Source organism: Aquarana catesbeiana, linkage group LG03 (assembly GCF_042186555.1).
Source record: "Aquarana catesbeiana isolate 2022-GZ linkage group LG03, ASM4218655v1, whole genome shotgun sequence".
Taxonomy (NCBI): Eukaryota; Metazoa; Chordata; class Amphibia; order Anura; family Ranidae; genus Aquarana; species Aquarana catesbeiana.
Window position 1 is genome coordinate 524,939,439 of NC_133326.1, and position 24,409 is coordinate 524,963,847.

Genomic DNA, 24,409 nt, shown 5'->3' on the forward strand with positions numbered 1-24,409 from the left:
GCTGATCAGAGCTCGAAGGGGATGTGTGGCTCTGTTAGTACTAACAATGGTATTAGGAAGTGCCTTTGAGCAGCCAAATTTGGCTGCTCAAGGCAATCATTGTCGGTGAAGGCGATGAGGGTTGCTCAATGTCTGAATTAGACTGTTTCTTTTTTTTTTATGTTTCTAATCAGAGATTAAAAGTATAGACGTTTATGAATTGTTTCAAAGAAATTTAGGGTAGATTTTGTATTTTAACTGGAATTCCAATTTAAATACCTCTTTTGGGTAAAACATCTGTCACCATAAAAAAAAACAAAAAAAAACACATATACAATAAAATAATGCTTCCCGTAAAAGAAAAGTATTATTACTCACCAGTCCTGTGAGCCCATGTTGTTGCTTACTTGGAAAGCTAATACCACTGAAGAATCTTCTGCACCGGACCCATTTCCTACAGTGTGTCAGATGCTTGATCCCCTGCTATACGGGTGGTTTAACCCATGGGCTGTTACGTTACTACAGGACTCAGCAGTGACGAAGCAGATGGCTGATGAAACCAAAGTGTACAGTAGGGGAACTTGGCATCCTACACTCCTTGAAGTGTGGTGGGTGCAGAAGATTCTTCTGTAGCCACAGCTTTCCAAGAAAGCAGCAACATGGGTAGAGGGAAAGGTGAGTATTAAAACTCCTCTTTATCTCTTCTTTTACATGAAGCATTTTCATTCTTTCTCTAAATGGTGGCACAGTTGCTTTAGTTTACCTTCTAACCAAATTAAAACGAACCTATAACACTAGGGCTTTGTTTACACTCTGCATTAGGATCTCTCTTCAGAGAGTATTTGACAAGTGGTGAGTTGTATCACGTCCTCACTGCCTGTTTTAATCCCCTAAATGCCGGACTACCAAGTCGTAACCATATGCATTGTGCGGTGTTGCGGGACAGTTGCAGCACAGCCCCATACACTTGAACGCGTTGCATTCGGCAGGCGGTAGTGCCTGCCAACCATGACAGGGGGTATAATTCCTGCTGCGGCATATGTACACCCCCCGCCACTGTCTTTCCAGCTAAAGGGGGAGCTATTGAGGGGCATAAAAACACAACTCAAACACTGGGTTTTAAAGCCCCCAAACACAAACTTAAACAAGCCCTAAAGGTCCTCATGGACAGCACAAAATGTGATCTATGGATGGCCCTGCAAGTACCAACCGACTTGACAAATCAGTGGAAAATTATTGGTTGAACGATGCCTGCATCCAATCAGCTGCAGACACCGTTTGCCAACACCTTGGGGGTTATTTACTAAAGGCAAATCCACTGTGCACTATTAGTGCACTTGGAAGTGCAGTCACTGTAGGTTCAGGGGGGGACATGCAAGGAAAATAAAAACAGCATTTTTTCTTGCACATGATTGGATGATAGAAATCAGCAGAGCGTCCCCTCATTTCAGATATTTTCCTTAGATCTACAGCGACTGCACTTCCAAGTGCACTTGAAGTGCACAGTGAATTTGCCTTTAGTAAATCAACCCCTTTGTATCAACCTTGGTACCTGTATCAAACCATCCATTCTTTTGGGCAGACTGGACCTCAAACATCGTCTACAAACATGGCAGGTTCCACTGCGTTGTAAGCAACAGGTGCTCTTAACCACAAACCTCTCATGACATGACTGTGACATAGACAAGCAGATGGGTTAAAAGCCTGAAAGTCACCTTTGACAAATAGCGGCAGAAGAAATGGTTCAGATAAATGATCTTTCATAAAACGTTTATTACTCACAATATAATTAAGCGTCAGGCCTTGAGCATGCATGCCTATTTCCCAGACACCACAATTATTACAGAGCATCTGTCAAATATACTAACAGTAATTGATATTAAAATACATTTAACCATGTAATAGCAGGCCCGAACAGCGTGATACACAATCCGGTCCACGCTGCCATCTGCAAGAGTTGGCGCCATTAAGCACGGGGCGCAGATTCTACCGTTCTGTTGAATGCATTGTAAAAATTCAATATTCAAAATACTAAGTACTGTCACACTTCCTTTTATGACACTCCGGGGCTAGTTTATGAAAAGCCGTGAAAACAAATGCGTTTGTGAACCAATAAAACCATAATGAAGACAAGGTCCAGTAAATTAAATGCCTCGGATAAGAAAAACACATGGCATAATGCCCTCCCACACTTATTCGCAGAGGCCTTTTCTTGCTTACAAATCAGATCATTTTTTTCCTACTGTTAAAACAAATGTAGGAACAGACATCATGTCACTATAGCTCTTTACAGTTCATAGAATAGCTCAGGGGAGACATACAGGTAGACAATTGTGGTTTTCCTGCTGACAAGGATGGGTTGACAGCTCCAATAATTGCCCAAGATGTATGGCATGATATTTTTTGAATGTCAACATAAAAAGAATGGGGCTTAACAGATGAGGGGAGGGCAGAACAGAGCTGAGTGATTAGCACTCCTTGCATTCAGTGCCATATTGGGACACAACTTACATATAGTTACATAGTTAAAGAATATGTAAACCCAACATTTCACATTCCTGATAGGTGCCTGCTGTACCATGTACTTGTATGAGAAAGTATCCTGTTCTCTTTGTATTGCTTCCTTTATCCCTGGTGTTCCTGCCAGTTCCTCGTCTTTTCTAAAAAAAAATGACCACACTAAGCAGGAGAACACAGCGTGGTAAGTTCTCTAGCTAAGCCTGCTCTCCTTCAATGATCAGACTTGTCCTGACTTACCGCCGCAAAGCCATTTACTAGGGAGATCAGTGTCCCTCCCTGCTCAGTGAGCAGAGACGGACCCGTCATCCGCTGGCTCAGCGGAAATCAATGGAGTGATCTCCTGCTGAGCTAGCGGAGTCCGCTGAGCAGATCTACCCCATGTGAAACGGCCTTACAAGGTGAGGGTTTGCAATCACCTTAAGTGAAAAAAGACATATGTCCATAAGTTTCAACCTAAAGGCAAAAAAAAAGAAAAAGAAAAGCCTTGCATCCTTAGAACCCCTTAATCTGCAGTTAATGGAAAAAAAAAACTATAAAGCATGGTCCAATTTGCTCTAACATGGAAAACATACCCCAGACAATCAGATACTCCCTAAATCAACAATCTACAGTGTTATTTCTCATTAGTCTTACGAGAGAGTGTTTTTTTTTCTGCATATAGAAACACAACTTTGAAGTGCTCTTATTCTTATGAAAGGTTTGCTATCGTTAACACAGCTTTTACTGTTAAGAATCCTTTTCATATGCTGAAGTTAAAGTGTATCTAAAGCCAAATTTTGTTTTTATTTTAGGTTTATTTTAGAGTAGGATGGGTCTTTTTTTTTTTTTTTTTTTTTTTTTACTGTCTTTGCCTGTGTCTTTTTACTGTCTTCATCTCTACTGTGGAGATTCACCCACTTTACACTGGGACTGAAAATAAGAGAAAATTCTGAAGTTTGAGCAGGAACAGAGGTGAAGTCCTATAATGGCAGACACTCTTTGCAGTGACAATGAATTAAAAGGGGATCTCCATCACTTATAAAGATTTCCTCTCACTTACTGATGTGTCTACAAAACAGGAAATGAAAGGACATTTACCCAATTGGACGCAGATGTAAAAAATTCAAACATGATAGAGGTTCTAACCTTTCCCTACTCTATCCAAAAACAAAAACAAAAGCAAAAAAAGTGTTCATTTTATATATACTTCAAATATCTTTTTAATGATCTTGTGAACCACTTGTGGCAACACACGCAAAAATGCACCACGCCACAACGCATGGAAATGCACCTGCTCTATGTGCAGTGTGACACCACTCACTGTGAATGGTACTCAGTGGTGCCCAATGCCCCAATGTCTTCATACCAGTTCCTATGTGTTTTGAGGGGTCCCTTAAAGTGATACTAAAGGTTCCTTTTTTAAAAATAACAAACATGTCATACTTACTTCCACTGTGCAGCTCGTTTTGCACAGAGAGGCCCTGAACCTGCTCTTCTGGGGTCCCTCGGCAGCTTTCTTGGCTCCTCCCCACATTAGATAACCCCTTGGGAGAAGCGCTCTTCCGGGTGGTTACCTTGCGGGTACGCTCCCGAGTCCAACATTTGACGTCATTAGACGCAGAATGCAGGACTCGGCCCCGCCCCCCGGGGGCCACGTCATTGGATTTGATTGACACCAGCAGGAGCCAATGGCTGCGCTGCTATCAATCCATCCAATCAACAGCCGAGAACCCCCTAACAGAGAGAAGGCGCGTCCCCGTGGGACAAGTTCCAGGGTTCATGTAAGTAAAACGGGGGGGGGGCCGGTCACTGCCAGGTGTTTTTTCACCTTAATGCATAGGATGCATTAAGGTGAAAAAACAATTACCTTTACAACCCCTTTAAGCCGGCCATACACTGGATTTTGGATGGTTCCTGATGCTCGGGAACAAAATGATTGATGGCAGAGAAAGCTCATAGCTGGGGAGAGGGGCTAGGTCAGTATAGATCAGGAGGAGAGAAGACTGATGATGGACAGGAAATTAAAGCAGGCTCCATATAGCTTTTGCAGATACAAAGGGGTTGATTTACTAAAGGGAAATCCACTCTGCACTACAAGTGCACTTGTAAGTGCAGTCGCTGTAGATCGCTGTAGATTTGAGGGGAGGATCTGAAATGTGGGGAAGCTCTGCTGATTTTATCATCCAATCATGTGCAAGCAAAAATGCTGCTTTTTATTTTCCTTGAATGTCCCCCCTCAGATCTACAGCGATTGTACTTCCAAGTGCTCTTGTAGTGCAAAGTGGATCTGCCTTTAGTAAATAACCCCCTATGAGTCCTAATTTGGTGGTGCAAGTTTGCAGGACATTGAGAATAATGAGTTTCAGCACAAGAAAGGACTAGCTGCTACAAGTGTGAGGAAAAAAGGTAAGGCTGGTGTTCAGCTTTAAACATGCTCATGAATTAATTGAACAGTGATAGTTAAAATTTAATAGCGAGTGTCAACATATGTTGTTCTCCCTGTTTAATATAGCTAAAAAAACAAATATTTACATCAATATTTAATTTGTTCAAACACGCATTTATTTTTGTTCATCTAACGGCGTGGCTTGAATTCAAAATGTCTCTTTTATTGGTTAGTAAATACATAGATGACTAGAGTAAATTTTCAAGAACAAATTAGCAAATGAAATTAGAGTGTGCCTGGAAGAAATATCACAAGCTGTGCTGAAGACCAAAAACAAACACTTGATTCTTTTATTTTTTCTTTTTTTAACGCGCTTATTTTATCGACCATTAGTATACAAGGAACATTACAGCAGAGTATAATCACGTTGGAGCGGTGTTTCTCCAATAAACATTTGGATCGGTTACCACCAACTTAATTAAAGTGTATCCAAAGCCACTTTCTTTTTAAGTTTTGGGTAGTGTACACTGTTTTCTATTCTAAAGGATGAGTACAGAGATTTAAAGCGGTTGTAAATCTCAGACATGAAATATAAACAAAGCATATCCCTATAGCATGTACTCTCAATCCAAAGCACTAAGGGGTTGATTTACTAATAACTGGAAAGTGCAAATTCTGCTGCAGCTGTAAATGGTAGCCAATCAGCTTCTAACTTCAGCTTGTTCAAGCTTTGACCAAAAAAACAAAAAAACCTGGAAGCTGATTGGTTTCTATGCAGAGCCGTTAGAGATTTTGCACTCTCCACTTTTAGTAAACCAACCCCTAGGTGGCATTTCTGTCTGCTGCCTCATACCTCTGCTATCTGCATGAATCACTTCTGACAAGTTTTCCTGACACCAAGAGAAAAAAGGTGACAGGGTAGGGAGCTTCAGCAGAATGGCAGCCTCAGCTCTGTCCCTGTGTGCTGTGTGAAAGTAGGTGTGTCCTTTCCATCCAATCAGCTCTCAGAGCTTCCCTCACTGAGCTCTGCAGTGTGTAACTTCAGCTCTTTGCCTCCTTTTTCCTGATAGCTCAGACAAGCTTTATAAATTACGCACTTTGAACAGATGAAGAGAAGACTGCAGATCTCAACTTATGGTACAACTTATGTAGGAGGATTTATCTTATCTCTGTGTATCGTCTGAGGCCAGTGATTTTACTGAGTATATGGAAGAGCTTACAACCACTTTAAGGCCAATATTCAGGCAAACACCTTAAAGTGGACCTTTCAATAACTTTTCCAGACTACATAAATAAATTCCTGGCATATTACAAAAAAAAAAAAATATTTTTTTTTTTTTTTTTAATTTTAAAAATTAAAAAGCCGCCCCTGAACTTTATCCTAGTGGCTTTGTCTAAGCTGACTTGGTACATCGGCAGTGAAATTTCCCTGTCATATTTTTCGTCTCTGTTGCTGTCCACCAGGAGATCTCAGTGTCCCCACCCATGTTTGTGTGTTTGATCTCCTCCAGTTGCATTCTTACCAGCAGGGATGGTGGGAGCCCCTCATTTTGGCCACAGTAGGTTTGCAGACTTGGGAACTTGCAGCAGGGATCTCACTAACACAATTCTCATAACATGGAAGACACTGCCAGGTGTTAACCTCCCCTGTCTACAAAAATGAAATATTAGTTCTGGGTGGGCTAACCCTTTAAATGACCCTCTGGTTTATAATTTACAAGAGTCCTGGCACTAAAGCAATCCCAGATCCTCCTACCTGCATTAGCATGAGCCTGACCTAGCAGTAGTGTGGAACCAACGATCCTGCCAGTAGAATTCTGGAGAGATAAAATACAATTCCTGGCTGATTTAGCTTCTCAGCATACAGATATAACTGAAAAACCATTTGTCGGTTGACTTCCCCCCTTTTTTCCCAACACTATCTGATTTTCCAGAGACCAGAAATGAAATGCTTTATTTCTGTAACTCTCAGCATGGAAAGGGTTAGTGCCCAGCACGGAATGCCAACATCATGACATGTAAAATATCTGGAATGACTGAATTGCAAAGCCGTTACCACTAGCTGTCATCACACTGGTGAAATCTATTGCTAAAATTGAAGCAATCCCAGAAATATCCAGTGTGACCATCTCGCGGTGTAATCAGCCATGATCTAGCGATGAGACAAACACTTGCTGAAGCAGCTGTGGTTGTCGAGGACACACATTGTACTTGGAGGGTCTGCAGGCACCAAGCGGGAGATGAATCTTCAGCAGACCAGAAACTTGTAAAATACCAAGAGGACCTGTCATCTAGGCTCATCTCTGATAAGATGGATAATAGAAGTTTGTTTCAGTTACAGGCATCCTTCACATTTTCATGGTTCGCCTTGTTACCTGCATTGTGAACCTTCTAATGTTCAGACAACAGTTCCAATGTCTTTATCATTTATTTGGTGATTAAAATATGATTTAATAACTAAAAGCTGGTGTAGGCACATACCCTTGACCCCGCACAAACATCTTTCTGTCTGACCTGTGTCTCCCAGCTGCACCAAGGAAGGAAGCCTTGACTTTTCTGTCTTCTCTGTCTCTAAGCTATGGAATTCTTGACCATGCTTCCATGAATAAACTTTATTGATCAAGACTCCACTTGAACGCAGGGCAAAAGGGGCAGCTTCCCCGGGTACAGCCATTGTTGTGGGGTCCAAAGTAGCTGCCGGGGAGGAGGGGGGGCACCAAGAAAATGTGTACACAGGGTCCAAGGCCCTGTCTGATGCGTCTCACTCAGCATGTAGGCGTAAATATATCTAAACCCAAAAGCAAAAAAGTATATATATATGTGGTGGATGCATTTGTTTTTTTTTTTCAAACATTTTTTTTTCTTTATTTTCACCTGGTAAACCTGCTTGTAACACACTTCCTGTCCTAGTGTGACAACGCTCACTGTATTGTATCTATGAAGGAGTATCGTTGTCATCCTTGGCTGCTCTTCTGAATGCAAACATCTCCCGCTCTCCACATTTCCTATTACATAGGAAGAAGGGCTTTTGTAGTTAAAAGACTATAGCTTTGAAAGCTGATACTTTTATCTGAGATTTCAATTAAGTAGACAGGAAATTAAAAAGATAATAGATTTTTTACAGGAACAGCAGGTACTTTTCTTCTGTACTTGCAGAAAGTATACTTAGCCTGAAGAGAGAAAGATAATGCAGTCACCCCATCTAGGGGGTTCTAAACTGCAATATATTCCTTTTTTATACTTTTCATATTCTTCAATTATAGATCTTTGATGATTAATCCCACATGTTGGTGAAATCTACCAGAGTAGTAAGTGCCAGAAAAGGAAACTTTACTTTTTTAACCAGAGCAAAGGCATGCAATATAAATAACCTGTACTTTACTTACATGGGTAAAGCAACAGTTTTACCTTAAAGTTATTGTAAAGTCTTGTTTTTTTTTAGTTAAAAATAACAAACCTGTTATACTTACCTGCTCTGTGTAGTGGTTTTGCACAGAGCAGCCCTGATCCTCCTCTATCCAGGTCCCTCTTCGATGCTCCTGGCCCCTCCCTCCTGTTGAGTGCCCCCACAGCAAGCAGCTTGTTATGGGGACACCCGAGCCGAGTCACAGCTCCCTGTGTCTAATCAGACATGGAGCCACAGCCTGCCCCCGCCTTCTCTCTCTCCTCTTTGGCTGACTGACTTTTGTTTGACAGCAGTGGGAGCTAATGGTGCTGCGCTGCTGTCTCAGCCAATGAGGAGACACTCCTGCAACATCGCTGGATCTAGAGCAGGGATATGCAATTAGCGGACCTCCAGCTGTTGCAGAACTACAAGTCCCATGAGGCATAGCAAGACTCTGACAGCCACAAGCATGACACCCAAAGGCAGAGGCATGATGGGACTTGTAGTTTTGCAACAGCTGGAGGTCTGCTAATTGCATATCCCTGATCTAGAGGGACCTCAGGTAAGTATTAGAGGGGCTGAGGGGGGCTGCTGCACACAGAAGGCTTTTTATCTTAATGCATAGAATGCATTAAGATAAAAAAAACCTTCTGCCTTTACAATCACTTTAATGCTGCCTTGCAGCACCTCCCTTTTAAATCTCTTAAAATACCGTATTCTCTCAGTAAAAATTAGAGGTCGACCGATATGGGTTTTTCTCTGGCCGATGCCGATATTTAGAAATCGCGGTGGCCGATGGCCGATATATGATGCCGATTTTTTTGGGCCAATATATTAGGCCGATTTTTTTTTTTTTTTCTTTTTTTTTCCCCCTTCATCTCATAAAATCTAACAGTTAGACCCCTTTCACACTGGGGCATTTTTTTTAGGGATAAAAATAGCGCCTGTAAAGTGCCAGTAAAACGGCTCCCCTGCAGTCTCAGTGTGATATCCCGAGTGCTTTCACACTGAGGCGATGCGCTGGCAGGATGTAAAAAAAAAAGTCCTGCAAGCGGCATCTTTGGAGCGGTGTATACTGCTGCTCCACCACTCCTGCCCATTAAAATGAATGCGCACCGCTGCCGAAGCACCTGCATAACGTTTTGGCAGCAGCGCTTCATGGGCGCATTTAACCCCTTCCTCGGCCGCTAGCTGGGTTATAAGCGCCCCGCTAGCAGCCGAATAGCGCCGCTAAAATGACGGTAAAGCGCCGCTAAAACTAACAGCGTTTTACCGTCAACGCATGCCCGCTCCAGTGTGAAAGCAGCCTTAAGTAATAAGTGATACAGAAAATTTTTTTACATTTAAACATTTATTAAACAAAACAAACCTCCAATCAGTTCACTTGTATGTAGAATTTAGATTAAAAAAAAATAACTATATCTTAAATATTAAATACACAAAAACAAGTAATCAAAACTTTTGGACGAAAAAAAAAATGGGCTAACTTTACTGTTTATTTTTTATTTTTTTTAATTAGTGTATTTTTTTAAAAAAAATTGCGTTTGAAAGACCGCTGCGCAAATACCGTGTGACATAAAATATTGCAACAACCGCTATTTTATTCCCTAGGGTCTCTGCTAAAAAAAATATATATAATGTTTGGGGGTTCTAAGTGATTTTCTAGCAGAAAATACAGGATTTTTACTTGTAAGCAACAAGTGTCAGAAAAGATTTAGTCTTTAAATGGTTAAACTGAGAAATTCTCCACGGAGTTCAGTCTATTGATAAAAAGAACCCGAAGAGATACAAATGTATCTTCTTATCAGACTTGGCAGGCTGCCCAGAGGAGGAGAGAAAACAAACTTCAAACAGCTTGCAATTGACTTCTATTACAGAAGTCATTTGCAAGTCCCGCTGAAGTTATAATCGGCTTTTTTTATCAGCACAATCGGCCGATGCCGATTAAGTAAAAAAAAGCCAAATATCGGCCGATATATCGGTCGACCTCTAGTAAAAATACTGCTTCTTGGCATCACACTGCAGTGCTCTAGGCTGGCAGAGCTTAGTAACAGAAACACACCTCACACAGACCTGTAATTGGAGAAGAAGAGAGGGGGCGTGTCTGACCAGTTCTGTTATGGAGTGCTGAATATTGAGTGCACTAGGTTTCATTGTGGACCATAGTAGACTGCACAGACATCTTTAAAATACCCGGCACAGCTGCTGTAACAGAAAAGAGAAGGATGGACTATCAAATGAAGGTTGTTTGTCCAACATCTACCCGACTGCATATTTCTGTAAGTTTAATTGGGTTTAAAGTGAATCTATTGCTTTGCCCTGCATACACAAAGCACAGGTTCTTTGTAAGTTGAGTCTTATGAGTATTCAAAAGCATGAATATTTTAAGGAACCAAGATTTTCCAGACCATCTTTAAAGCCTGGGACCTTAGATATCTAGGACAGTGTAAACTTGACCTTAGAAGTAAGCAGCTTGTGTCTATATTCACCCACCTCTTCCACTATGCCAAAACGTCTATTCATTTTTACTGTAGCTCCGCTCACAACAGGGGGCAGAGGATAATGAAACACATATGTGTAAATAATGTATTACTTCCCAGCATGAAAGCCCTGTCCTTCCTTTCTCCATTCTGCAAAAATGTCCCACATTAAACAGACATACCTACTGAACACGATCCCTTCCTTCGCTTGCTGTAAATGGAGATTTTATATGATGCCATTTGGTGATGTAGGGGATTTACGATGGGACGGAATGCAATGGAAAACCAAGAACTTACCACTTGATGGGGTCACCGTGACTTCAGAACAACTGAAAATCTTTTGTTAATTTCATCGCTAAGGTGTCCTTTTATGAAACTGAGATCAGCGGCGATCCCGAGTCTCACCGCTGATCTCAGCGCTTTACCAGTTTATGAAACTGAGATAATCAGCGGAGAACATGTTCTCCGCTGATTATCTCAGCACAGTGAGAATTCACAGAAACGGCCAGTTTATGAAGGTGCGATCTCCACACCTCACTGGCGATCTGTGACAGAATTCTCACTTTCTGATTCACCATTTCAGAAGTGGAGAATCAGAGTGAGAAGCCTGAAACTGGCTGATATTCTGGAGAAAGAAAGAAGTCTTTTGACTTCTTTCTTTCACCAAACAGTCAGAGCACATCTTCCCCACCATTACACACCCCAAAACCAGCAGGATAGGAATTTATAGTGTATATATATATATATATATATATATATATATATATATATGTATGTATGTATATATATATATATATATATATACACATCTATATATATATATATATATATATATATATATATATAGCTATATATAGATACATATATATATATATATATATATATGTATCTATATATAGATATATATATATATATATATATTTTTTTTTTTAGATGTTCACGTCTCTGGCTGGGTTCACACTTGTGCGATGCGTGAACCAGCGTGATTCCTGTGCGGGTTTTCACATCGCACCTACATTGACATCTGCGCACCACTGCGGGTGTCAATGTAAAGTTAATGACACCCCCAGATCATCTCACACATCGCAGTGCGAACTATGTAAGGGTGCAGGAATCGGATCGCATGGGTGTTCACACCCATGCGATCCGATTCCAGTGTGGACCAAATAAAGGGTCCTGTACCATTTTGGTGCAAATGCAATATGATTTAGGGCCAGTTCCCACTGCTGCGGTGTCCGAGATCGGATGTGATTCGCACCGCAGTGCAAAATCACATCCGATCTCTGTGCGATGCGATTTCAGCCATACAGATAGTATTGCTAAATTTGCATTGCCCTCGGACCAAACTCTTACAGGACCCTTTTTTTGGTCCACAGCAGAATCGGATTGCATGTGTGTTCACACCCATGCGATTCGATTACTGTCCGAGTTTGCAGATTGCACTGCGATATGCGAACTGATTTGGGGGTGTTAACTTTTAGGCCCAGTTCACACTTGTGCGATGCCGGACATCGCACAGGCATCGCATGTTATTTGCAGCACACTGCCATTCACATTACATGCGATGTCTGTGCGGTGCGATATCAGCTGTACAGATAGTATGGCTGATATCGCACCGCATTCGGTGCAAACACGCACAGGACCCTTTTTTCTGTTCGGACCAGAATCGGATCGCATGTGTGTTCACACATATGCGATCCGATTCATGTCCGAACTGTCTGTTCGCAGTGCGATATGCAAGCTGATCTGGGGGTGTCCTTAACAATGTATTGACACTCCCCAGCGATTAGCATATGGCAGTGTGAACTGACATGCGAGTCGGTGCGATGCGGGAACCCGCAGTGGATTCGCAGTGTTCTCGCATCGCACCAGTTTATCAATTTTTATGTTTATCTATAATGAAATATATTTTATTTTAATTTATTAATAAATATTTATATTTGTATACTTTATTAAAATTATTTTTTTAATGATTATAAATGTATTTTGCATTTATATGAATGGTGTATAGCTGCAATACATATGTGCATTACATTCATTTACTATACACCATTCACATTTAAATAGGGACATGTATGATCTTTAAATATTGATAAAAACAATGTTTTTTTTATAATTAGGTTAATGTATATTGTGTAGGGGGAATTTATCTTTATTATTTTATTAATATGTTGGGGAATAATGTGTGCTGATTTGTGTTAAACTTTTGTATTTTATGGTTCCTCATACTGTAATCCCGCTATATCACACGAGAATACAATGAGAGGAGCCATTCTCAGGAGTTCCCGGCGTTTGTAGATCGCTCCTCAACTCAACATGAGAAGCGATCTACACACTTTCATAAACAGGCACTCAGAGGAGAGCGATCTCCTCTGAGAATGCCTGAGAACTGAAAAGCGGTATTTTACCGCACTTTCATAAAAGGACACCTAAAGGATGGTTCTCATGAGTTAACGGCACATTGGGGGATATTGAGTTGCCAGCTCTCCTTGTGGACTGAGAGGTTTTATATAGGCTTATGGATTACCAAGAAAGCAGCGCTGAATATTTGAGTTTTTACATGATGATGGGACATGTTTTCTTCTCCTGTATATGGGAAGAGTTTCAGGCAAATGTAAAAGCTCCCATTTAGTCATGGGGATTTATTAAAATCTGAGTTTTGAAGCCACATTTGACTATTTTCAGAGGAACGTCATCCACATATTTGTGATAAAAAGGGCACTGTCAATTTGCCAATTCCAGTGTCTACTCACCAGCTAAGTTAGACTTACTAATTTATGCCCCTTCACCAACTCCTTGCTCTGTTACAGCTCTTGCTTCATTGCTCTAATAGGGTATGGATGAAATAGTGACCTCCGTCATGTGACAGTGCTTGGGCCTGATTGGCCAATAACTAGGCCTAAAACTGTCATGTGTGTGGATGGCAAAGCTTACCCAGGGTGGACTCGTGGAGCAGGGAGTATGGATCAGCGGGTATACCTTGCTGAGGATGGGGATGGGGGGGCGGAAACTAGAAGACACAGTCACTTACAAATGCAATACGTAAATAAAAGCTCTGACTGTGGCATATATGGTTTATAGCTAAACACACCTCCTCCGATAGGGATGAATGGTAATGCGTGTGAATCTTGTGCTTAATGCATTAAAGTGATTGTAAAGTCTTGTTTTTTTTTTTCTTACCTGCTCTGTGTAGTGGTTTTGCACAGGGCAGCCCTGATCCTACTCTTCTCGGGTCCCTCTTCAGCTCTGCTGTCCTCTCCCTCCTGTTGAATGCCCTAACAGCAACAGCTTGGTATGGGGGCTCCCGAGCCGAGTCACAGCTCCTGTGTCCATTCAGACACGGAGCCCGGGTTGGCCCACCCCCACTCTCTCCTGATTGGCTAATTGACGTTGATTGACAGCAGCGGGAGCCAATGGCGCCGCTGCTGTGTCCCAGCCAATCAGGAGGAGAGTCCCAGACAGCCGAGGAACTGGTGGGCGTCACTGGAGAGAGATGGGGCACAGGTAGGTATTAGAGGGTGCTGGGGCAGCTGCTGCTCACAGAAGGTTTTTTTATCTTAATGCATAGAATGCATTAAGATAAAAAAAAAACCTTCTGACTTTGCAACCACTTTAAAAACACACCACAAAAAAAGGCAGAGGTGTTAAAGTAGCCCAACGATCTAAAACTGCCTATTAGTAAACATTATTGATTTAAAAAAAATATTCTGATGTTCAAAAATATTGGAGGAATCAGCTAACAGTAGAAGAATAAGCTAGCACATTCATCAGGAACAAACATACTTATATATATTTTACTGGTCAGGTTTAAAGCCTCCAAAGGTGGCAGTAAAATGCATTTTTACTGCGAGGTACAGCAACACACAGTAACAAATGTGTCCAAGGGGTTGATTTACTAAAATTGGAGAGTGCAAAATCTAGTGCAGCTGTGCATGATAACCAATCAGCTTCTAACTTCAGCTTCTTCAGTTAGATTTTGACAATAAAACCTGGAAGCTGACTGGTTTCTATGCAGAGCCGCACCAGATTTTGCAGTTATAATTAGTTAACACATAAGTTGCTGCATTGTGTTGCCATTCATTCTGCTAAGAAGTGGGGATACAACATGCTGAAAGACCAACAATTTAAGTGCTATGTCAGAGCAAAAAAAAAAATGCAGAAATTCTGCAACCCATGGAAAATTTTACATGTCTTATTCTTTTAAATCAGAAATAAAGTACTATAGGCAAAACTTTTTTTTTTTAAATTTTAAATAGAGTAAGGGCTCTTTCACACGGGGCGGATCAGTGATGATCCGCCCCGTGAACACCCGCTTGCTCAGCGGGGATCGCTCCGCCGATCCCCGCTGAGCAGGAAGATGACAGGTCCATCGCTGCACACTGTGCAGCGACGGACCTGTCAGAGCGTCGCTCTCCCCTATGGGGGGATCGGATGATGACGGACCGTAGTGTCCGTTGTCACCCGATCCGATCCGAAAACGGATGGAAAAGTAGGGTTTTCCTCCGTTACACTTTTCGGATCGGAGCGGGTCGGATGTCAGCGGACATGTCACCGCTGACATCCGACGCTCCATAGGGATACATGTATGTCCGTTTTTCATCCAAAAACGGAAGGATGAAAAACGGACATACGGATCCCTCGTGTGAAAGAGCCCTAAGGGAGATTTATAACCCTGTAAGGTTTATTTTTGCCATCTGTGATCTACCCAAAAACAGAACATGAGAGGAAATCCCTCAAAATTAAGGGAATCTCTTGGGGACCCCCATTTCACTAGTCAGAACTAGTGGCTCCATTAGAAGCTTTCCCTTCTAGGACTCTTCTGGGAACAACCCAAATTTGGAATTTTCTTTTACTTTCACTCTCAATGATAATGGTAAACAGGACAAATAGAGAGGGTGAATCTCCCTAATAAGGATGGGCTCAGGCGTGTTCGCAGCTCCACATGCCCGATCCCGCCAGGAAGCTTACACTGCGCAGCGCTAATCACAGGCAGTGAGACATTTCCCGATCCGCGGTTACACAGATCAGGAAATGTCTCACTGCCTGTAATTAGCGCTGCGCAGTGTAAGCGTCCTGGCGGAATCGGGCATGTGGAGCTGCAAACCGGCCTGAGCCCATCCCTACTCCCTAATGAGGCACACATAATGAAAAAAACTGTCAGGTATTCTAATCCATCTCTGCTCTATCCAAAACTTAAAAAAAAAATGTGTTTAGTTATACTTTAAATGTTGAAAGAAAAAACACAGATTTTATGAAATGCTGTAATTTAATGTAATTTGTATGTAATTTTATGGAAAAAAAACCCCTATTGGTCTCGTCTGTCATAAACATAAACTCTCCCTGTCTGTGTTTGCGTACACTTAGCCGTGCATGCGCAGGTCAGCATACATTTACCGTACAGTTCTGTGCCATAAGGATGTGACTCCTGCGCACATGCGTGGGAGTGACATTAGTGCAGCCCCGCCACCTAAGTGGCAGAAGAGTCAAAACCTGGAAGGAAGACGGAAAGATGGGAGCACTGACAGTGCAGCATTGGTGGAGATCACTAGTCAGGTAAGTTTGCCCTAATGTGCTAATAGAATTTACATACTAGCACATAATGGGTTGATTTACTAAAACTGGAGAGTGCAATATCTGGTGCAGCTCTGCATACAAATCAGCTTCCAGATTTTTTTTCAAAGCTTAATTGATGAAGCTGACGCTAGAAGATGACTGGCAATCAAGCAGAGCTGCACCAGATTTTGCACTTTTAGTAAATAAACCCCTAAGGCTAAAAGTTAAAAGCCCCTAGGGCAAAATTACATTTTTCTTTTTTTGGCAGAGGTTTAATTTCAAGTACAGAAAAATACCTGGTGCTCTGCGAAATGCACTCAGCTTCTAAGCCCTGTTGTGGGCTGACAACGCACAGCATTTCTGTGGACTGAGTGATGTCGGCCCTCTCCAGTCCTTTGCCAAACTATCCATACCTGCCCACTATACCATCTACACAACATAAAACCAATCGATCTGTAGATCCAAGATGACAACTGCGAGAGCTAAATACACTCCTTGAGATAACGCAGGAAGTGTGCACAGGACACAAGACAGCTCTAACGTTCTGACATGATCAACAGGTTTTTTTTCTTATCGAAATTATATAAGAAAACACTTATAATAGTATATTTAACAGACCAAATGGTAGCAAATAGGATAAGTTCACACCCCTCACATATATCCCAATAGCTCTAGTGCTTGTCAGAGAAGACAGGAAGGTACTGTCATCCATATATTGTGGACCGGCCCTCGTATTCAGGTCTTTTGGACTGAGGTGGTAGCTACCATTAATTCTGTGGGTGGACTGTCACTGGCCCAAGACCTTCTTATTTTCTTACTGGGTATGACTGACAAAATGTTGTATACCCGCTATGTTAAACTGTTTATATTTTATTCAGCATTCTATGCAAGGCGAACCTTTTGGTCAAATGGAAGGTCCCTCAGCCCCCATTGTGGCGGTTAGGAAGGCAGCTATTAATGTGGCTCTCCCGCTCTATAAATTGACCCACCACGGGTACTTTGGGGCCACAGCTCGTAATGGATTTAGTTCCTCTAGGCAATTACTGGATATTATTGGGTGTTACCTTTTGCTTTCTTCCATCCCCCCCCTTTTCCTTTCTTCTCTTAAGCCTCGTACACACGGTCTGATTTTCGTCCGGGAATTGTGTAATGACAGACTGTTTGCCTAAAATCTGACTGTTAGTATGCTCCATCAGACAATTGTTGGCCAACTTTCCGCCAACAAATGTTGTATGGCAGGCTAGTAAGTTTTCTGTTGTCAGATTTTCGTATCGTGTGTACACAAGTCCGTCACACAAAAGTCCAAAGTACAAACACGCATGCTCGGAATCAATGCTCACCAAACACGACATTAGCAGAAGGTGCCCAAAGGGTGGCGCTCAAGAGCTGAAATTCCTCGTAGTACGTCACTACATTCATGTTTGTTCAGGGCTGTTTGATGAGCAGAAAGTCATCCAAATAATGAATGGCCATCTGGCACTGGGCCTGGTGCAAAAGGATCCAGGTAAGAAATTGGGCCACAGGCTGCTTTTACCGATGGTCAACTTGGTGGCAAAGTAATAGTATGCAAGACAAAATCCAGGCACACACCCTTCGGACAAAAGTCTGATGCTTTGTCTGCGGAAAATCCGATCGTTTGTACAAGGCTTAAGGCAAAATTCTTTCCTACAACCACCAAATATGCTTGATCCCCCCATCAACACAGATAGTGTTGATGCGGTAATCCCTCCTGCCAGGCCATTGTCTTCTCCCGGTAGTGGCTGGTGGGGGAAGCTGTCCCCGCTAGGAGAAGACAGTGATTATCGCTAGTGGCTGTAGCAGCCAATAGCGATAATCGCAAGAGAATCCAGCAGGTTGGTTGTACCCAAGTTGATCGATCAATCAAGTTGGTACATTTAGCCTGCCCATTTAGTATGGCTGGCCTTACACCCTTGTACTTCATTGTTCTTTAATGCTACTGCAGATGCCCTTTGTGGACAAGGCATATGCAACTATCTCACTGTACAGCAGGGATATGCAATTAGCGGACCTCCAGCTGTTGCAGAACTACAAGTCCCATGAGGCATAGCAAGACTCTGACAGCCACAAACATGACATCCAGAGTCAGAGGCATGATGGGACTTGTAGTTTTGCAACAGCTGGAGGTCCGCTAATTGCATATCCCTGCTGTACAGTATATCCTGATTGTTGATACTGCAGTGCCTTTTTCATGTTCGTTCAATGTATTCTGTTATGCAGAACCTATCCCGTGTAATATATAAATAAATATTCTCACTGGCAAAAAAAATAGAAGTTAATTGTTAGGATTTATACACAGGGAACAAAATACTACAGTTAAAACCAGCTATTACTGGGGTTTGAAAATAGCTCATTGCTGAAACAAAATGATAAAGTCCTTTATATTATATTTCCTATGCTGGACAGGGATATGCAATACCTTCCTTTTTATTTCTCCCAGAACTCTGTTTAATCGGTAATTTAGGTATAATTAGAAAGCGGTTTCTGATACATGAAAAGGTGCAATAGAATATGATACAACATCTGGTCTTGTATTTTCGTTTGCACGTTGTATAAAGGGGTATATAGGTCACAAGAGACAATAAATAGAAATATCTTCACAGAGAATATAGATACACTTATTACCAGGATTATATCTGATTACAATATGAGATGTTTGTAGTTATATTATTAATTTAAACAGCAATTCCAATTTAAGCCTATCTCTATCTCTTTTCTCTGTATACTGCTGAAAGAACCCGCAGAGCTCCTTACAATTGGAATAGGCGTGCTTATTTCTGATTGTCGTACTACTAAAATCCAAACCAGGCTGGATTTTGATTGGGTGATGTGAGGAATATCTTAGTACTGACACTTTGATATACACTTTATTGTCAAAAGTATTGTGACGCCTGCCTTTACACACAAACTTTAATAGCATCCCAGTCTTAGTCCGTAGGGTTCAATATTGAATTGGCCCACCCTTTGCAGCTATAACAGCTTAAACTCTCCTGGGAATGCTGTCCACAAGGTTTAGGAGTGTGTCTATGGGAATGTTTGACCATTCTTCCAGAAGAGCATTCTGAGGTCAGGCACTGATGTGGATGAGAAAGCCTGGCTTGCAGTCTCCGCTCTAATTCATCCCAAAGGTGTTCTATCAAGTTGAGGTCAGGACTCTGTGCAGGACAGTCAAGTTCCTCCACCCCAAACTCGCTGATCTATGTCTTTATGGACCTTGCTTTGTACACTGGTCCAAATCATTTGGTGGAGGGGAGATTATGGTGTGGAGTTGTTTTTCAGGCGTTGGGCTTGGCCTCTTAGTTCGAGGGAAGGGAACTCTTATGGTGTCAGCATAACAAGAAGTTTTGGACAATTTCATGCTCCCAACTTTGTGGGAACAGTTTGGGGATGGCCCCTTCCTGTTCCAACAACAGTGCACAAAGCAAGGTCCAAAAAGACATGGAGTGAGTTTGGGGTGGAGGAACTTCGACTGGCCTGCACAGAGTCCTGGCCTCAACCCAATAGAACACCTTTGGGATGAATTAGAGTGGAGACAGTGCCTAACCTCGCAAATGGGCTTCTTAAAGAATGGTCAAACAGGGCATAAAAATGCCCTGCTGCTGACACTCTAGGAACACGTTTGTTTCTTACTTCTGCTCATTAATTCTGTTTGGGTCCCCAGTGTGAAGCCACAGTGTTGGGCCTAGACCACAATTCTGGCTAATATAACGTGAGGGAATTCACTTGCAAACATCTGCAATCTTCCTTGTACATCATTACTAGCTCACTAAAACAGTCAGCCCCAGCCTGCATCATATTATTGAACTCACAATTATATAGAAAATGACTTTCCTATCTGATCTAATTGGCCTTTTATTTATGGATTTCTTGAAATAACAGATAGTTCAAGCATTTTTTTTTCTGAATTTCATACCGTTTAACCATGACAACCGCAAGCTCCATGGCGTTGTATTACATGGTGCCTTTGTATTAGTGATCTACAGTGAAACTCTGCAGACAATTAATAGTTTGTTTCATTATAACATAGCTAATGATTTGGTTAGTGCTATAGATCAGGAGCGGTGCTGGGAGCCTGATGGTCTCTGCGGGAAAACCATTTCGGCACCCCCTGCCCACCAATCAATGTATGGCAAATGTGCAGCGCATTTCAGCAAATTCTGTATGTGGTCAAAGTGTGGGTGAAGGTTTAGGGACCTTTTATATTACAGTATGGATTTACTCATCAGCAAGAGCTCACCTCCCGCTGACCTCAGGGTAATGGCCTATTGACCAGAGAGCTACCACTGGTAGAGTAGCCTTGAATATAATGGTTTTCAAAGCTATAAACACATTTTTTATTTTTTTTTGGCGGTGGGGCATAAAACATCTAAGCAGAGCAGACAATTTCTTGTCTATGATTATGGACTCTGCTTGGGAAGTCAGCAGCATGCATGGAGGGACAGGGCTGACCTCAGACACTGGACCCTGGGGCTCTGGTCTTCACGCCTCTTCTCAGGCCTGCAGATTAAAGTGTAACTGAACTTCTAATTTAAGGCCTCTTGCACACAAGCATAAAAGAAGGAACCGTTAAGATCCATATAGCAAAACATCTTCAAACAGGTCTAAACACAAATAATGGTTTTCAAGGGATATTGGACCACTAGGCATTTATACAAATTACTAGAGATACACTGAAATGTTGGTGGCCGAAACATATCTGGCAAAAAATGGTGTTATCTGCATTTTGTCGATAAAAGAAAAAGGTGTCGAAACTGCGTGCGATTTTGCCACGATTTTACTGTGCTTATGGTGTGTTTTTCATAGGTCATGTGACTCAAAAACCGCATCAAAAATGTAACACGGGTGCGTTATTGATGCGTTCTTGCTGCTTTTCAATGCATTTCAACGGGGAGGTGCTTTTGGTGTGGTTTTTTTAACTAACCAAAAATGCAGGAAGCAAGATTTTTAACATCACAACGGAAGCGCAACGGACCAGTGTGAGGATATACATAATACTTGAGCTTTTCGTGCACTAAAGGTGGCAATAATGGCCAACAATAAATTCATATTCATTTAAAGGGTAACTCCACTTTCGTGGGAAAGAAAAATAGCAAATAAAGAAAAAATAATATAGTGTATACAACTGCAACACAAGTCATATTGTAATTGAATTTTATTGAAAATGACCTTTCCTTTTCAATCTGCAGCCATTGCAATTTTCTGTAAATGCAATGCAATATGGCTACCTGGAGTTGTTCTGTACACAGAATGTGTACTGACCACTCCCCAGAAACATAATTTCCTGCTTGTGTGATTGGCTCACCAATTTTCCCAGAAGTCTGCCTAAGATACAAGTCAGATTTCAGGCATCCCCTGCAACAAAAATTTCATTTTTGGTGAGATACTCCCTGTAGGAACACATCTAAGGCCCCTTTCACACTGGGGCAGTGCGGGTGCTGGCAGTAAAACGGCGTTATTTTTAGCGCCGCTTTACCATTGTTTTAGCGGTGGTATTCAGCTGCTAGCGGGGGGGTTTTACCCCCCCGATAGCGGCCGAAAAAGGGTTAAAACCACCGCAAAGCGCTGCTGTAGCAGGGCTATGCCGGCGGTATAGCCGCGCTGCCCCATTGATTTCAATGGGCAGGAGCGGTGAAGGAGCGGTGTATACACTGCTCCTTCACCGCTCCAAAGATGCTGCTATCAGGATTTTTTTTATCGTCCTGTCCTCGGGGCTTTCACATTGGAGACACAGCAGCGGCTCTTTCAGGGCGCTTTGCAGGCGCTATTTTTAGAGCTGTAGCACCTGCAAAGCGCCCCAGTGTGAAAGGGGTCTAAAGGTATGCAGGCCCAGCAGATTTACTCATTAGTGCTGTGCAGGTGCACACCTGATAGATAATTATGAAACCATTCCCATTAGACCCACTCAGTTCAGAGGCACAGAGGAACATACAGGGATTTCTTCAGAATAACAAAAGGTAGGAATCTGCAACAAAAGCTGTTATAATCCTTGCAATGTACATCGATCGCCCAGAGGGGAATGTTTTTTCTCAACAAAAGTAGTTACGCTTTAAATTAATGCTATTAATTAAAAAGTTGAATATAATACAATTATATATAAAAAAATATATATGTTTTTAAAACTGTCATTTTTAGTTTCAGTTTTTGGCCAAGTTAATCCTGCATTTTTGGTTTCAGCACCAACATTTCTGTTTGGTGCACCTCTACCATTTACATGAGAAACCACTAACTCCAATTACCCAATCTAAAAAAAAAAAAAATGTGTTAATGAGTTGTTGAGTGAGGATTTTGGGGAGCTGGGACCTGCAGAGTACTCAGGGGTTCAATGCAAGTATATTTGGATGCTTACAAATGGATGTAAATGGTCACACTTTTTACGCCTTTATACTTATGGGACAGAAGACACTATCAGAAGACATGTTTCATAATACATACAAGCTTGATGCTTATGGGCAGGTAAATACATTCTACGAGCTTTATAACAAAAATGTGTCCAAAGTCTTTAAAATCTTTGTTGTAACCTTCGAGGATCTATGAGAATTAATTACTTCATATTAAAAGATGGGCTTGTTTTAAAGCTCTTGTTAGTAATATATAAATAGTTTAAAGTGGTTCTAAAGCCTAAATATTTTTTTTTTTCCATAATAATATTTATTGTCCGATGCACAAAACAGAGACCGTAAACAGTGACCAGGATATTACATGGTACAGATTGTTTCATAGATCTGAGATACAGATAGCTAACATTGATATAACCATTATTAAATTCAAAGCAGTAGGTTGTATAACAGTCATTTAACAGATTGTCTTAATTGACCCTTTCAGGGTAGGTACTGAGGGAATATTATAGCACCACCTAAATATTTTTTACCTTAAGGCTCCGTTCACATCTTGGCATTCCGAATCGCAGGCGGCATCGTGGTACGCCCGGGCGATCACCGTCACTTCCAATGGCACCCCGATCGCGGCGCGGTTCTGCCGCAATTCATCGGGCAACAATCGCAGTAAAATCACGCAAACAGAATCGTGGGACGCTTGTTGCCCAAAAGAAGCACAAGCACAGGCAGCAGGAGCCACCGGCATTGGCTCCCGCTGCTGTCAATCAAAGCCAGTGAGGAGCTGGAGGTTGGGCCAAGCTCCTCTGTCTGTGTCTATAGAGGCAGACAGCAAGGCTTGGGAGCGAGCCCGAATGAGTGCCCCTATGGGGACAATCACCAGGGAGGAGGAGCCACAAGAGCTGGGGGGGGGGACCCGGAAAGATGAGGTTGCACAGAGCAGGTAAGTATAATCCTGTTTGTTTGTTTCATTTTTTCAAATTTTTATTTACAATCACTTCAATGTCCATAGTTTGGGCAGAGGTGCACCTTAAACTAGACTTGCTAATTTGCCATGCATAGGTACACTTTAAGGGCCAAGGGGAATAAAAACAGGCGACTGACTTGCAGTTTTACAGCCCACCCACCCAAATTCTAACATGGTAGCCGGACAGATGCTCTGGTGCTTTGCTTTATGGTTGCGGCATTTTTAACTTGCTGCAGAGTTTGATTGGCGCCCCTTGAGATCAGTGGCGTTGGTTCGCGACCATAAGAAAAATGCTTGGCTTAAAACTGCAGTGCGGTCCCTCAATGTAAAACTATGTAAAACAGGCATCAGGAGGCGTCAGTAGAGCCTCCTGAACACCTGTCAGCCGCTGCTGTACTGAACACCTGTCAGCCGCTGCTATACTGAACAACTGTCAGCCGCTGCTGTACTGAACACCTGTCAGCCGCTGCTATACTGAACACCTGTCAGCCGCTGCTGTACTGAACACCTGTCAGCCGCTGCTATACTGAACAACTGTCAGCCGCTGCTGTACTGAACACCTGTCAGCCGCTGCTATACTGCCCTTTTCAGAGGGCGGTAGGCATTATTGTGAGTGTCAAAGAACCTCATGGGAAACTAAGTGGAATTTTTTGCTTTAACCACTTGAATTTTTTGGATAGCATATTTCAAAATAACTTAGCAATTGTTATGGATTTTGCAAAACAAGGCGGATATTTTAAACCATCAAAAACATACCAAAAGGCCCAACCAACTGCATGCAAACAGCGCAGAACCGGTATCACTGTATTT

At 42.1% G+C, this 24,409-nt stretch overlaps 1 protein-coding gene across 7 annotated transcripts in view; it reads right to left on the minus strand.

The window, feature by feature from the left end:
* TSPAN9 (tetraspanin 9) overlaps positions 1-24,409 on the minus strand; it is a 556,918-nt gene that overhangs the window by 423,548 nt on the left and 108,961 nt on the right. Inside the window, exon 1 of one of the 7 annotated variants that reach the window (XM_073621233.1) lies at positions 20,750-20,820. The exons of the other annotated variants lie outside the window; for them this stretch is intronic. The gene's annotated coding sequence lies outside the window, so the exon portion shown is untranslated. Of the gene's footprint in view, positions 1-20,749; positions 20,821-24,409 lie in introns of those variants that run through there. 7 annotated transcript variants of the gene reach the window in all.